We start from the raw sequence: 15,940 nt of genomic DNA, 5'->3' as shown, positions 1-15,940 counted from the left end.
ACTCTATAACTAGCAGATCCTGAAATTATTCGGATTTTTAAAATTTTAAAACCCGAGTAAGACAAAGAATGTAAAGAAATAAGGAGTAATTATGAAGTGAAAAATGGTACCGTGTACAGGAAACTTGATGGCGGAATATGTTTGTATGTTCCACGGAATGCAAGATAGCAAATATGTAAAGATATCCATGATGATATCGGTCATCTTGGCTATACTAAGATTTTAGAAAAAGTCCAGTAAGTATTGGTTCCCCAAGATTAGGCGTTTTGTGAAGAAATATTTGAGCGCCTGCATTGACTGTGCATATAACAAAGATAGTGCATCTCGACAGAAAAGCGGTCATTTGTTCCCTAAAGAAAAGATATATATACCGTTTTATACTATACATATCGATTACTTTTTTTTTATGGCCCCCGCTATTGGGAGCCTCTCGTACCGTACCCCTATTTTGTTTGGGACAGGGACTTTATTTACTAATCTTAATTTTTTCAGTGTTTTATCATTATTTTACACTCACTTTCATTCTTCTCAATTTCTTTTATTTCCTTTTATCCTTCATATCGATTACTTGGAGCCTTTCGATTGGACCAAGAATGATAACACCCACATTCTAACAATTGTAGATGGTTTCACAAAATACGTATTCGTGCGGGCAGTCAAAAATACGAAAACAAAGACTAAAATAAATGTTTTCCAAAAAATATTTTTTGATTTTGGGTTGCCAACAAGAATTGTGTCAGATCGTGGGACTTCTTTTACATCGTCAGCTTTTAAAGCTTTTTGCGATGAACATGGCATTATGCACATATTGAACGCGGTTGCTTGTCCCAGAGCCAATGGTTAAACTGAGAGATCAAAATTTTAATGGTAATGAACGTGACTGGGAAATTCAACTTGGTATAATTCAGCGGGATGTTAATAACACAATTAATACAACCACTAAGAAGACTCCAACTGAAGTATTATTTGGCATAAGAATGCGCAATGTTCTTGCGAACAAAATGGAAATTGAAAGCACACAAGACGATGTGGAATTTGTAAGAAGTATATCAGTACAAATATAGAAAAGGACCAGAATATTAGATATAGAATATTCAAAACCGTAGACATGACGCTAATCGGGTTTCGGCAACTAAATACATAGTTGGTTATCTAGTTAAGATTTTAAGATATAATTACGGTAATGATAGAAAAAATACGAAATTCCAATCTAAATTTTTCGGCCCTTTTTAAGATTTCTCTAGCGTTAGGAAATGATCATTATCAAGTAACGGATTTTCCTAAAAGAGGGAAGCCTTATAAATATATAATAGCTTTTGTTAGAATTCGACCCTGGATTAATGTGAAAGCTATAGAAGTGCATGATAGTGAAACAACTGGTTCATCTTCTTGTAGTGATAAAAATGAGTACTACTTGACAGAAACTTTGCCAGTTGTTACGAATTGACATTCAATATTGAGTACTACGCATAGAAAAATTGAATTAGGCAAACATGTAATATTATTATTTTAAATAATAAAATTCTAAAAATGATAATGACTGGTATGAAATTTAAAATTACCTTAACTAATTTTGTTTTTTGGTACAAATGGTAATTGAAAATAAAAAAAAATAAGTTTGCGTTTAGTATACGGAATATTTATGAGAAAATTAACATCTGTAATGTTTTTAACTCATTTTTTTTGTAAATATGATAATGTTAGTGTTAGTACAAAATACTGTATAATTTAAATTTAACAGTCTCATGAAATCTTTTAAAATGTACAGAAGCTGCCTTAGAGTATTTATTTAAATTTAGACTAAATAGATACTTTTATGAGATTATGCTTATTTAAATAAAAATTAAATTAAGATTTTATTCTATTGGCTTCAAAATAATAATGAGTAACTTAAGTTAGTAAGTAATTTATTGGCAAGGCTCCTGATGTTTTCAGTCTGCCAGAAGGCTACACAGGAAGGATTTTTACTTATTGAAATTGTTAACTGCATTTTATCTGACCTTGCAGACTTTTTACTGCCAAAAGCTGTTGATTTATTGTATTCCAATAGAAAAATAAATTAATATAATAATAACATAACTCACACAAGTGAGTGATGATTTTATAGTGTGATTGTAAAGAGGTGTTTGGATTATTTACTGATAAAAAGTATTGCTGCGATAAACACGATTTATAATTCTGCAATAAATTCATGCTATATCTAATTTAAATTGTAAAGTTTCTTTAACCTGTCAACTGCCTATGGACATAATTGTCAGAAATCCAAAAGTAGGCTGTATTATATCGAATCTTCTTAAAAATACAGTTTAAAATCGCTTGCTCTAGATGTACCACAGACCACATGATCATAAACAATAATATTTCATTTATCATTTAAAAAAAAATCGAACTGACATGCGCCATGTTGCGGCAAACGAAGGGTTAAGTGTAAAAATTAAAAATATATAAATGGTTTGTTCCTTCCAAACAGGTGTATGATTGCAATGACAATAATTGTAGTCAATGTAATCAAATCATTACCGATTTTACGCGGAAGTGTGGTATACTTAAAATAAATACCAGAAATAATAAATACATTTAAAAAACTTTTAAGTTAACGTTTTTTTGATACCCATATTGTGGTGGTCGTGGAAAATATGTACCTAGTCCGCCATATTGGAACGGCGTCCATCTTGAATTTTAAATTTTGACATAATCATCGTGTTTTACTAGTGTAGCCCTTTCATTTGATACCCATATAGAGGGGGTTAAGGAAAAATATGTAATCCGCCATTTTGTATCGGCGGCCATCTTAGATTTATAACGTTATTGATTTTTTTATATTGTATTGTCATCTAAATTAAATGTGTGTACCAAATTTCAGATCAATCTGACAACGGGAAGGTGCTTAAATTTTAATTTCTAATTTTGTCCCAAATAAATAAACAACTAAATAAAACCGTTTAAAAAAATTTTTTTATCATATATATTAGTTAATTGAATATACTTTGAAACTCATTCCCATCTTACAGAAATCAAGTATGGAGAGAAGGTGACGTTGCAAACAATATTCTGCGTTAACCATTTTTCAACTCGGACAACGGAACCTGATCCGCTGGGGATTCGTCCAGGGATGGTGTTAGGTAAGTGTCCAAAATAAAATAAATAAAATAGTTTAAACACTCCAGTACGAGCGTCGATTACAGTCAAAGACTTGTCTTGCATATCATTCCATGCCATAAGGCCATTTGCAATACTCATTAAAAAACAAAGGATTCTTAAACAAATTGTATGGTCGGATATAGACATACAGTAATACCCCGCTTTACGCGAGGGATACGTTCCAAAAATAATCGCGTTAACTGAAATTCGCGTATAACGAGGTTTATGATTAAACATAGTCAAAAATTATTACAAAAAAATACAAATCATTTTAATCAATCACTTTAATTCAAGGAACACTTTATGCAATACATACTCTTATTTTTTACGGAAAAATACATCTATTGTCTTTTAGGTAACGTTTTGTTTACGTTCTTGTAAAACACGTTCATAACACCCAACACTGTTTTTAATTGTTTGACAGATGGTCAAGACACCATAGAGAAGTTGATTACTACATTATATTTATACGCACTCTTTCGCGTAATTCGAAGCATTTGAGCGCGAAATTTACAATTCGCGTTATAGTGAAACCGCGTATAACGGGGTAGCGTAAAGCGGGGTATTACTGTGCATCACGTATGCGCATACGTAATGCAATATAAATTTATAACTTTTTACCGCCAACTATAGCTTTGTAGTATTAAAAAAGTGTAAAGCATATTTACACGACTTTTTTATGTTTAATGTGTGGATCATATACACCACACGCGGCTTGAATGGAAAATCTTCAAAAATTGCCGTGGAGTTGATACATTTGTGATGAGTGTTTTACAACACAAGCGTATATTACTTGTAATATAATTAAAACAGTGTGTTTTTATTTCGGTGGTTCAATACGTTTTTAATTTTTATAAATAAAAGAATATTGGACGGCGGCAGTATGTTTTTACTTATCTGCCGTGGACAAGGTGCGGTGACAATAAGCCCTTTCAATCTACTGTCTGATCGTGATTCCTAGTAACTGTACTTGCCCGGTACACCTGAGTGTTTTCACAGCTGCAAGTGATTTTTTATGGACCCTGTTATGAGAGACCTTTCGTATACTTGTCTATCATACGTCATGAGATCTCTCTTCCATCATCATGTATACTACAATTCTCTAACATTCCATACTAAATCATTTTTCTTCCATGCATAGCCTTCTTCCTTCACCTCCCTCCTCAATTATCACGGGCACTGTATATCAAAGTTTATTGCTGTTGCTTTAATACTATGCCGTTTATTTTCTTATTTTATTATCGTTATCACATTTTAGCTGCAAGTAATTGGTGATGTTTTATTGATTTAATTAAAAAAACTGTTCAACAATGGTTTTTTCCCCTGCAGATAAAGAGAGTGCCATTCCGCGCAGAGAAATGCACTACTCTTAAATATATATACACATAATATAATCCTGATAATTATACATCTTGTATTACGTTCACCTAATGTAATTATAATAAACTGTAATTGCACAGTTAGATATTTATATTAGATATTTATTATAATTGGAAAAAAGTGTAAGAAAAGCTTTAAGTGTAGCTTTTTACTGTCAAAGAGCTAATATATTCTCCTCTTGAAAGCTTTTACACCTACAAAAAATCTGTATGTGACTACGATTTTTCATTGTAAAAAAATTGCCATTACGATGTAATACAGATAAAAAAGGAATAAAATATCTATTATTCCAGGTTTCCTATCCCTTTCCTATACCCGAAGTTTGAACATTCCTGGCGGACGCCTCGTACAATATGTAAGAATATCCTCTATCCTTTAAATAGTCCTTAAGCTTTATTTCTAGATGCTCTCATACTACCCACTAGGCCAGTGATGGAGAACTTTTTAAATTCGAAATTTAAAATTTAAAAAAAATGTAAAATGATTTTCATGGCCAGTACATCGCAGAAGTAGTAACTAAGAAATATATTAATATTTATATATGTAAGTAAGAAAAGGACCAATATTTAGCCACTTCCTCACATGCAGTGGTAGTCGTGCAATAAAGTGCACTGCCCGCCAGCCCGCTGATAAATGCGTATGCGGCAAACAATGCTAATCACACAACCGCCACCGCCAAATTACTCGACACGTGTTTCACCCCTCCACGGGGCATCTTCAGGAGTTATGTTACACCGATTAGTGCCAAACACAGAGTGACGTGATGAAACAAATTTAGTGAAGTGTTTCCGAGATGAAAAAAATGTTTGTTGCCGCAGCTGTTATACCTAGGTTGAGAATATTATTCACCGTCATCAATATACGAGTATACATATCATAATTTCAACAGTAGGGCGCCCACTGCTGGACATAAGCCCACCCCAGAGATTTACAATAGAACCGATAGGAAGCAGTATGCGATGACTTATAAAGTCGTACTGTTCACCTTAAAGCCTCAACGTTCTGTTCTGCGCGCTATGTGGTCACGCCGATACAACTTGCTAATCTTTGCCAAGTTATTTAAACTCGTTTTTCTATGGAACTCCTCATTCCTGCTTCATATCTAGAGAAATACCGGGCATAGTACCTTTCATAGCTCATGGAGCGACTGCGAACTTGCCAATTAATATTATTTATCAACTCTGGCAGATTATGAGATGTTTTTAAACGGTTTTATTTAGTTCGACCCGTACGGAATTTATTTATTTGGGTCAAAATTAGAAATTGAAATTTAAACACATTCCCGTTGTCAGATTGATCTGAAATTTGGTACACACATTTAATGTAGATGACAATACAATATCATAAAATCAATAACACTATAAATCTAAGATGGCCGCCGTTACAAAATGGCGGATTACGTATTTTTCCTTAACCCCCTCAATATGGGTATCAAATGAAAGGGCTACACTAGTAAAACACGATGATTATGTCAAAATTTCAAATTCAAGATGGACGCCGTTCCAATATGGCGGACTAGGTACATATTTTTCCACAACCACAACAACATGGGTATCAAATAAAACCGTTTAACTTAAAAGTTTTTTTTACCGATTTTTATTTTAACTTTGAAAAAAATAAATAAAAATATAGTTAATTAAAGAATAATAACAGGTATGTACGTAGATTTATCAACCAAGTTACTTTTTAACCTTAAGCATGTTGTGGTAGAGTCTTATTAATTGCAATTAAATTAAAAAAATTATATATTATTTTATATTTGCATATAATATTATTAATTATGTCGTTAAGACACGTTCTCTGCGAACGTGGTCAGCGCTGAAAGTCTGTGATATTTTCCTTTAGGCCTATAATCATAAATCTGTTTAAAATCTACTATATTTCATCTTTTACTCAAATGTTAGTTGGTTATAACAAAACTCAATTTGAACCATTATTTATGGATGGTTTTTTCAATAAATCTCTTTCTATGGTGATTATTGTTTTTCCAAGTTGTTAAATTTTTCAAAAACCAACTTGATATGGTAAAGTTGAACCACGCAGGTCAATTAATATGAGATTTAGTTTGGTAGTACTGCCCAAGGGTCTATAACATGGTTGCACAGACTTATTAAGACTAGGGGCCACTCGGGCAAATCATGCACTGATGGCGGGCCGGCCGCCAGGAATATAGGTAATTAAATTTGTTTGGTTTTATTCTGGAATAGAATTTAATATTTTTCGAATGTACGAGAGTATTATTTTTGCTGTCGGCGGGCCACCAGTATTCGACCGGCGGGCCGCGGTCTGCATTCATGGTCTATAAGAAGGAAAGGAAAACCCTCGTAAATGCGATCATCACTGACTGACGCGGCTTGAACTGAAAGTCAATCATCACTGATCGACACGACTTGGACAGGAAACTGCGCTTTTTTTCTAGACATGAAACGTGTTGATAAATAAAATTAATGCATGTCACCTAAAATGGCGGATCTATTGCTTCTGCGCAAGCAACATACCAAATACAATATTTGTAATATAAAGAAAATGTTTCTTTGTCCTCTGAAGGTCAATGGAATAAGCAGATATATACATACTCCGCTATCTGCTATTTTATCTCTAATGATCATGCAAGCTGCCGACCCTCTGACCTAACGCGTGATTGAAGATAATTATTCCATTATATAAAAAAAAAACATTTTGTCTTTATACAAAGAGAATGGTTATAGGTGCAAAAACATTATAGGTGAATGTATATATTACGCGGTCTTAATATAATGGACAACCTATTTAATAATTAACGGTTTCAGAAATAATAGATAACGTAATGATAATATATTTAAAAAAAACTTTTTTTAAAATTCGAATTGTTACGTATTAAAATTATTTTTTACTATCTGTACATTTATATTTTGTACTGCCTGAATATCCATAGAACAAAAAGATTAGTGTAACATAAATATAAATTCATTTTGATCATTTTATATTTATTATACGCTTTTACACGTATCCAATCATCCTGTATATCATTGAATTGTAGGTGGGTAAGTTTGACTTCAGGTAAACACCCGTATGAATTACATATACGGATAGAATGGTTAGTGTTGCCATGAATACCTTAAAAAACACATTATCAATTTGGAATTTGTCAGTATTTTATGAATATTTATCTCATTACTCTGTTTGGCACTAATCGCTGTAACATAACTCCTGAAGATGCCCCGTGGAGGGGTGAAACACGTGTTGAGTGATTTGACGGTGTCAGTTGTGTAATTCGCATTGTTTGCCACATACGCATTTATCGGCGAGCTGGCGGGCGGTGCACTTTGTTGCACGACTACCACTGCATGTGTGGAAGTGGCTAAATATTGGTCTTTTTCTTACTTAGAATATTTATCTATTATTTTTTTATTTGCACGCAAATTTTGTTGAATATTTATGTAATATTTAAATAAAGAGGGGGCATTCAAGATTGAGTAGAGAACGGTATTGCTATAATAGCATTTAGTGACACAAAGTAAGTGCGAAGCCAAATGTATTTTTTAAAATTCTCTTCCTACGTGTTGGCGTACCAAACTACAATGAAATTACCTCTCTTTGTAATAAAGAGATCTGGCCTTTCGCGTAGTATTGGCAGGAAAGGCGATCAAAGAAGTGAAAGAACGAATGCTCTTCGTATTGTAGACATAGCTCGAAAAATTGTTAATCTGAAGTAGTCTTTGCAAAAGATATAATCACTCTCTGGTGCGCGTGTGTTTCAACTATATCTCTATATTTTTATAGTTAAGATTTTTTTTTGGAGATGTATTACGGCTCGTTCAGAGTTAGAGAGAAAGAGATGGGCTTATACAGCAATTTACACGTTAAAGAGAGAGACGCATGTTTGTGGTAAAAATGTAAAGTTAATCTACGGATCTTCGGAACGACAACAACACGCGCGCGGACGTTTAGTTTTTTTGTGCTTTATGACGAAGAAATAAAATGCTAAATAGGAATATTTCACACGTTTTTCAGCCTTTCTGAGTTCTAAGTCTGAGCTAAAAGAACCGTAGATTTAAAGGATATTTTTAGTGTGAGCTACCTTATTCTCTCTCTGAACCGTACTGAGCAAAATGAGCTATAGATATAAAAGAGTGATATATATTCCAAGATCGAAAGGATATATATATGTGAAATGGAACGTAATAGCATGCGTGAATAGGAACGTCAGATGGTGCAAGCGAGAGGGGTGAGAGAGGAAGGGAGAGAGACGACGGTTGAACGACGAAGGAGCGTGCGCAGTTTAGGTTAGGAGTTCTTTTTTAAAATAAATATTTTTGCCCCACGAAAGACTTTAAAATTCAATCCCTGTAAAGATTTAGTGGCTTATTAAAAGACGTTTGTAACACTTTATCAATTTATTTAACACACGAACAAATTTTTATTAGCGCTTGAGTGCGAGCAAAAAGGACGTGCATTCGTCGTAGGACTCTGGGGCGCAATGTGCTCTGCGACCGAGTGAAAGCGGGCATTAGAACAAAGGCGCAAAAGAAACAAAAGTAACAAAAGGTCTGCGCCCGCGTCACCGGTGCGTGCATGTGCCCGCTGCACTAATTCGGCACACTAAGTTCGCCCGTCGGCTACGCTTGCCCACAAAATCTTACACCTATTATTCATTCAGACATCACATCAGTATATATACGACTCCCACACCTGCATCCCGATTACAACATATATGAATCTTTTCTTATCAGAGATACATTTTGACCATATCTAGTGTGAAGTGCATCACACGTGCTACATTCGTTCGTTGGGGCCGAAAGGTTCTAGAGTGGCAAGCACGAGGCGGTAGACCTGTGGGTAGGCCTCCCACTAGTTGAACTGACGACAGAATCAAGGTCGCAGAAGGCTGTTAAATCATTTCAGTCTACAGATGTCTATGAAAAAATATGTCAAAGAACCTTTGTAGGCCATAGATTCTTCTTTCTTTCAGCCGATAAATGCCCATTGCCAGGCATAGGTGTACCTCAAAGATACGTACGCCATGATGCCTTCCCGCGACCATGTCATCGGTCTACCTAGTGGGGGGGTGTGGGTGGTGAGCTACCCACGTCTATGGATTATACTATTATTACATCTTGGGAATGTTATATGTGATTATCGCCGAAGCACCTTGGTGTGGAAGATCGAAGATGATGTATTCACATATGTATAAAGAGTATTTACACGACCTAATGCAACGGCAGCGACCACATCATTGATGGCGTTCGAATTCAAATCGGCTTCGATATTTGAATTTGAACGCCAAAGAATGATTTCACACAAATGTTATATGGCCGCAGTGGCCAGCATTACGGAACGTAACGTTACAATATTGCCACCTAGCTATCATAATTTTTTATTAAGTATATATATTTGTTTTAAACAAACATATTAGGGAGACCGGAAAGTCTAGTCTTCTATCATCAAGTCTTCTACGCGTTATGTGGTCTGCTCGCAGTTCCTCTAGCTAATCCATTGGGCTATGACAAATACGACCTTGATTATAAAAGAAAACACTTATCACTTCCTGGTAAGTATATAGACGCTAAATTAGGTGGATTTTAAAATCGCTGTCAGTATTACGATAAAATAAGACGGGATGCGGTAAGAATAAGGAAAAGAGGTCTTGTTTGTCCACCAAAAACAATGCTAAGGAAGTTGCTATTCGCAATTATTTACTTTGTAATTAACGCTAATTGGTAATATAATTAATAGACCATTACCACATTCCGGGCAAGTTTAATTATATACTATAAGGCAGTAGAACGACCTTGGGAATCCCCGAAAAGTACAAACATCAAATGGCTGTCCAAATCAAATTCGCCCTTTAAAAGGACTCTTGTGTAGATTTAGTATTCCAAAGTGGCCTAAGAAACTCTTATCTTCTAGATTTATATGACGATTTGGTGTATGTCCATAAAAGTAAGAAATATAGCGAAATAGGTTAGACTTAGAAATAAAGATAATATTGTTATACCATCTTGTCTTGTCTCGACGGGCAGAAATGAGCTCGTTTTACGCCGTGGTTGGTATTAGTCGACCAAACCCAACTCCTAGAAATTTCAGCAGACACTTGATGTTGCCGGCGATCTCGGAGAGGTATCTCGGCGATCCAAGATGCGTAGCCCTGTAAGATACTACTCTCGTACATCGAAGTAGTACGTGAACAGTAGTCTCGTCCTCCTGGCACGTTCTGCACGAAGGACTGTCCGTAACGCCTAATATAAATAGATGTATATTAAAAATACCATGAACGGGTAAAGTCTAAGTCACCAAACGCAGTCGGTGTCGCGACAGCCGGAGCAGGGCGTCAGAGAGCCGGCAGCTTATTGCCTCTTTTGCTTGTCGGCACTTCTCATAGCTCGTCCATTGCTCTTTCTTTGTGTTGACTCCTAGTACGCTTCGCTACTAGAGATCTGGCCTTACCCATTAGTAGTGGGATGAGGGGTTCCGGGACGTATACGACCATGTTGGAGCCCCTCCGCACCAGCTCATCTGCAGCATCGTTGCCATGCCATACCTTGTTATACCTTTATCTAGGTTTTATAAAGTTAGTAACTGTATCTATCTCTTTCTCACGTCTTTCGTCGTACGTCGTATGTGCCGATCTTCCGCGGTGTACATTATTTAGCTGCTGTAGTATCAAACGTAGTAACTATAGTTATAACTACACAAGATGGTGCCACACCTCACACGGCTAGAGAAAATATGACGCTTTCCCGTGATTTCTACACTTAAAAATTGATAAGTCTTTTTGGTGACATCCCCTGGCCACCCAGGTCACCGGATGTCCAGTCCTCGCACTGACTCCATGGACTTTTTTGGGGGATATCTGAAGGGGAAAAATCTACGAAACTAATCCAATGACCATCTCAACAAAGTGCGCCGCCCGCCAGCTCGCTGATAAATGCGTATGCGGCAAACAATGCGAATTACACAACTGCCACCGTTAAATCACTCAACACATGTTTCACCCACCCACGGGGCAACTTCAGGAGTTATGTTACACCGATTAGTGTCAAACACAGAGACAGTACTCTGATTCGCATTGTTTGCCGCTTACGCATTTATCAAATTATATTACTTTTGAATTTGGAATCTGTCATTATTATATGATTATTCATTGTTTTTTTTTTATTTTCGCGGCAATATATTATAAAATATTTTATTTTTAAAATGCTGTGGGGTGATAAAACCTAATCGCTGCGCATTACATAAAGTAGGTATGGTGCTGAATACAGTTTTTTAAATCCATATGCTTGGTATTAGTCAAATGTTTATATACCGGGCTATTGATAGTTACAACGAAACCTCCTTTGTAACATAAAAAGATCTGGTAGTCCATCTAGTGGTCGTACTAAAAAGGCGATATAAACAGTAAAGGAAAGAATTCGAGGAAATCGTGTCCGAAAGTGTGAGATCTTGGGAAATGAAAATAGCGTCCAGAGTCATGTCGCATTTTTAAATGACCTAAACTGCAAGCCTATGTGAGATGATTAGTCATTTCTAAACTGATAATTTAAAAAAAGAATAGAGAGGTACAATTAAAACAACTACTTAAGCGCTATAAAAAGAGAGGTCACACAATATTTTGGTTTACGGATGAGAAAATTAATAAATATGTGAAATATTTTAAGCAAAATGACGGTATTTATGATAAAAAACTTTCGAAAGTTTCTCATATAATCAACAGAGTACAACGTGGTCATTATTTGACTTTGGTGGAGTGTTAGCTACATGAGCCATATTTACTAAAAATGTATCAAGTTCCTCTAGAAGGTAAGTAAGAAAAGGATCAATATTTAGCCACTTCCACACATGCAGTGGTAGTCGTGCAACAAAGTGCACCGCCCGCCAGCCCGCTGATAAATGCGCATGCGGCAAACAATGCGAATTACACAACTGCCACCGTTAAATCACTCAACACGTGTTTCACCCCTCCACGGGGCATCTTTAGGAGTTATGTTACACCGATTAGTGCCAAACACAGAGTCTTATACTTAGATACTAGAGTCTTATACTAATATAAAACCACCGCATACGCGCCTGATACCAAATAACGCCTGATTCTATTAAATCTCTAGAAGGTAGTTAAGCTCCTTAACAAAACAATAAAAGGTTCTTTATGGCAACACAAAGTACGTCTTAATTATCAGGTAATAAAAGAAAGTATCTTAAACAAAAACTTCTCGCTAATTAGGGCTTTTAAGAAATACAAAACAGACAGACGACTGTTTAAGGTATTTTATATAGGTTGTAAATCGTTTTAACAATATACAAATTACATTGTAATGGTGTTACAATTTGGTAATCCTCGTGGTACGCGGGACCAATTCTGACTGACAATCGAATGCAGGTATATGGTTGGCTTTTCTTTACACTCTTAACTACACCGTCTGTCCCTTAGACAACGGAGTCTTATATCTATTACGTTTGAAAACACCACGCTTCCCACAACTTATTAACCCTTTCCACTCCAATGTCGAGTGTGACTCGACACTGATTTTGTTCCACAAGCTCCACTGTCGAGTGATACTCGACACGGTGTAATACTTCTTTTTGCGGAAAAATTTAAAACAGGAAAGATTCTTATTATTAAAATGTTTGAACCACAAGATGCTACATAACAGCCTTGGAGTGGAAAGGATTAAAACCAAGTGAATTAATTGCCTAGATTTTGATTGGCTAAAAATATTTAGAAATTGTACAATACCCGGCGATAAATATCGTATATAGGCAATAGGCTAATTTCGGCTTCGTAGAGCATTATATCTGTCCTACATTACCTGTGACTTTGTATTTCGTGCTACTTTCCAAAGGTTCATGTACTATATCGCCGGATGCTGTAGATAGCTGTTTAGATAATTGTAGAAAGAAAATTGTTCTATTTTATATGCATATTTTCAAACTTGCTCGAGTCTTAACGGAAATATGAAAAAATAGAAGAATTGGTTTTGTTTAGCAACACATTTGGTGATACGTTTATATTTATATGAACGAATAACAAACGATATATGTGGACATTGTTGTCGTTTCAGTCCATAGATAGTCACTGCAAGGCATATGCCTCTCTCAAAGATATCTATGGATAGATATACCATAATCACCACGTTTGGCAAGCGTGTTGGCGATTGCAGTGTGTATTATGGTATACAGAGGACGCTGATGCTTATCCTCTGGAAACTTGTTGCTGTATCTTAAGACTTAAACAATGATTTGAACAATTTTGTAGTTTTTTTCTTGCATAGGAATTTTTGAAAGCTCCTTCGATTTAAACAGACACGAAGCAGTCGTATTAGCAATTTGCCTCAACCCTTAGTAGCCTGATTTACGAAAGTAATTTTTTTTAATATTACTGTGTTTGCTTGAGGGTCTAGATGAAGGGAAAAATAGATTTTTTTTTTAATTTCGTTGGAAAGAATATTATACAACAGTAAAATACGTACAGCCAACCTATAAAAAAAATAGTAATGTGAATATTCGGTTTAAAAGATTGGTATCAAAATTGAAACTCTAGGCTATTAAGGGTTAAAGACAAGACTTCGTTCCATAGACTGATCAATGTTCATTAAGAAATCGCACAGCTCATTTGCCATTCTTTAACCTTCACTGATATTTTTTTAAATTAAATACACTTACTTGTTGAAGCAACTTCTGCATTTTGCTGCGAATTTAACATTTTAACACTTTTATATGATATTTATAAACTTTTTTTTTTTGGCCCCCGCTATTGGGGGCCTCTCGTTCCCCTATTTGTTTGTAGGATAGGGACTTTTTTAGCATATTATTTATTCACATACATTTTATTGGGTTGATTTGACGATTATTGGGTTGGACACCTATTGTAATCCTCGTATTATTATGTATGTACTTATTAGATCCGCGAATAAAGAAATTTTTAGCCGCGACTAGGAATTGGGTCGCATTTTTTAAATTCGTGAATAGTGAAAGCGCGAATAAGGAGCTTCTAGTACACTAAATTACTGTGTAAGCTTTCGTCGTCTTTAAAGCTTATAAAGGCTGCACTGCAAGACACACAACTATCACAGTTTAATATTATTTTTTTTTTACATATCTTTTTGTTTTTGTTTGTTGATGCCTAACTTTTATTTTTTTCTATTGCATATTGTATAATTCTTTTGCAATAACTGAGGAATTCTTTCATGGTGTCTTTTCCGCCTATCAGGGAGGGTATTGTCTCCTTCCTGATTTCAACGCCAGACCCGCACTCGATGCCGTGCCGGAGTCCCCCGAATGCGGGACACCGGGCCACAAGGTGGATCACGGTCTGGTCCACGCCCGGTTCACGGAAGCACGAGGGGTCCTCCTTGAGCTTGAACCTATGGAGGTACTCAGAGAACCCCCCGTGCCCCGTGAAGAGCTGGGCCGAGACCGCGTCCACCTCGATACTGCTGGCAGGCGGGTTGGCTGGCACAGTGTGGTATTATGGTACGCAGAGAACGCTTCTGCCCATCCTCTGAAAACTTGTTTGTGAGCAATAGCAAACAAAGTATGAATTATATAATACACCTATCCCCCGATTTACACGGTAGATACGTTCCTGAGAAAAACGTGTAATTCGAAAATTTAAAATTATAAAGTCAAAACCGTGTAAATCGAAAAACTTGCAGAAAATGCATGATTTTGCTGTTTAACAGTTGCGATTTTTTTCGAATATTTTTTGGTGTACACAGAAATAAAAATAAAATGCATTGACAAGTTAAAATATATAATATATTACGGAAACACTGTTTTTTTTAAATTTAATTACAATACATTAAACAGAAGAACAAAAAATAAAACCAAAAGTGTTTTATTATCCTTTATCACTGTCAGAAATTGCTCTCATTCTTTTTTTCGGAATCGAAGGTTCGAATTCACTTTCATCGCTCGAAGTTATTTGTGCCGATTCGATGTTTGGAGCAGAAATATTTACATTATGAGAGATGGTAATAAAATCGGTTATTAAAACAAAATAAAACTTATTTGGAAAACCGTGTATAATAAGTACCGTGAAAATCGGGGGATAGGTGTATTGTATCCAGTAAATCGAATTCACGACGTTCTATCGCAAGTCTTAGTCATCTACTGCTTGGTTACCTATATGTGGTCATACTAAAGTTATTATGTAATAATGTGGACAATAAGGCGTTGCAAAATGCCTACGGACGCTTTAGCTGCGACCGCCTGGTTCGCCTTGCGTTCAAAGCCAGCAAGGTATAACATTTTTCTCAATCTTTCCTCGACTTACATCTTAAACATGGTTGTAAAAATAATTAACACGTGTGTCATTGTATTATTTCATTTCTTTTTCTTCACTCCGACTCAATTGAATAACTTTCACGTACAGGTTTTAATTTTTTTTTATTATTATATCGTTTTATTCAATTTTATTTATTCTTTGACTTTTAAAAGATCT

General features: G+C 35.5%; 1 protein-coding gene across 1 annotated transcript in view; it reads left to right on the top strand.

The window, feature by feature from the left end:
• The window catches only part of fbl (pantothenate kinase 3 fbl), a 71,653-nt gene that overhangs the window by 4,755 nt on the left and 50,958 nt on the right, over nucleotides 1–15,940 (top strand). The window contains exon 2 of the mRNA XM_068769788.1: nucleotides 3,012–3,122. The gene's annotated coding sequence lies outside the window, so the exon portion shown is untranslated. The remainder of the gene's footprint in view (nucleotides 1–3,011; nucleotides 3,123–15,940) is intronic.

The sequence above is a fragment of the Battus philenor genome, unplaced genomic scaffold (assembly GCF_028537555.1).
Source record: "Battus philenor isolate CCGP_79_NKW_IND1 unplaced genomic scaffold, ilBatPhil1.0.hap1 SCAF_29, whole genome shotgun sequence".
Classification (NCBI taxonomy): Eukaryota; Metazoa; Arthropoda; class Insecta; order Lepidoptera; family Papilionidae; genus Battus; species Battus philenor.
Note: the sequence above shows the minus strand (reverse complement) of the source record. Positions and strands in the feature narration are given on the sequence as shown.